This window comes from Grammomys surdaster, unplaced genomic scaffold (genome assembly GCF_004785775.1).
Source record: "Grammomys surdaster isolate TR1022 unplaced genomic scaffold, NIH_TR_1.0 116344, whole genome shotgun sequence".
NCBI lineage: Eukaryota > Metazoa > Chordata > Mammalia > Rodentia > Muridae > Grammomys > Grammomys surdaster.
The window spans coordinates 3,204-4,661 of NW_021613576.1; the positions used below are offsets into that span (position 1 = coordinate 3,204).

At 45.0% G+C, this 1,458-nt stretch overlaps 1 pseudogene; it reads left to right on the plus strand.

Annotated features, from left to right (window-relative positions):
* The first annotated feature begins 361 nt into the window (after positions 1-361).
* LOC114635695 lies at positions 362-912 on the plus strand (annotated as a pseudogene).
* Positions 913-1,458: the final 546 nt, after the last annotated feature.

Sequence of the window (1,458 nt, forward strand, 5' to 3'; positions counted from 1 at the left end):
GTGAGTCAGGTAGGTGAATTCTGGGAGTGGTTGTCCCAGCAACGTAGGAGTCGCAGGCCCCTGAATATGACGTCACCAGGTTCAGACTTATACTAACAAAGAGGACATTTGAAACAGCAATCAGATGCCAGGCTAATTGATTACACACCTATAGAATCATTGCTTTGACAGACACCTGACAAGCTAGTTAAGATTCAGTGGGAAGCAGGATCCTAGAACAAGGAGAGTATTGTGATTTGTAGAAACTAGCCAGAGCAGGGACCTGTTCCTATTGGTTATGCAGAATGTAAAGAAAAAAAGTGATTAATAGAAGTGAAGATGAGGGCTTTGCAGACGCCGCTATCGCTTTTCGCCACTTGCTGCAGCCATGGTCAACCCTACCGTGTACTTCGACATCACGGTCGATGACGAGCCCTTGGGCCGCGTCTGCTTCGAGCTGTTTGCAGACAAAGTTCCAAAGACAGCAGAAAACTTTCGTGCTCTGAGCACTGGAGAGAAAGGATTTGGCTATAAGGATTCCTCCTTTCACAGAATTATTCCAGGATTCATGTGCCAGGGTGGTGACTTCACACGCCATAATGGCACTGGTGGCAGGTCCATCTATGGAGAGAAATTTGAGGATGAGAACTTCATCCTGAAGCATACAGGTCCTGGCATCTTGTCCATGGCAAATGCTGGACCAAACACAAATGGTTCCCAGTTTTTTATCTGCACTGCCAAGACTGAATGGCTTGACGGCAAGCATGTGGTCTTTGGGAAGGTGAAAGAAGGCATGAACATTGTGGAGGCCATGGAGCGTTTTGGGTCCAGGAATGGCAAGACCAGCAAGAAGATCACCATTTCCGACTGTGGACAACTCTAATTTCTTTTGACTTGCGGGCGTTTTACCCATCAGACCATTCCTTCTGTAGCTCAGGAGAGCACTCCCACCCCATCTGCTCGCAATACCCTGTAATCTCTGCTCTCACTGAAGTCTTTGGGTTCCATATTTTCCTCATTCCCCTTCAAGTCTAGCTGGATTGCAAAGTTAAGTTTATGATTATGAATAAAAACTAAATAAGAACTGTTAAAAAAAAAAAAAAAAGAAATGAAGATGAGCCTGGAAAGGCGGCTGAGGGGTTAAGAGCACTTGCTGCTCTTCCAGAGGACCAAAGTTCAATTCCCACACCCACATGGGGCCAACAGCCCTCTCTAAGTTCAGTTCTAGGGATATGATGCCCTCTCCTGGCCTCCATGGGCAGTGCATGCACACAGCACACAAATGCAAGCAAAACACCAATATTAAAATTAAAAATCAATTAAAAATCAACACATCTTTGAAGAAGAAGAGGAAGAGGAGGAGGAAGAAGAAGCATAGATAGAAAGAAAGAAATGAGAAGGAGGGGACAGAAACCACAGTCCTTGCCAGCTGGTTAGTAATTAAATAAAGGAAGAGACTGTTGCTTTAGTATGGAAATA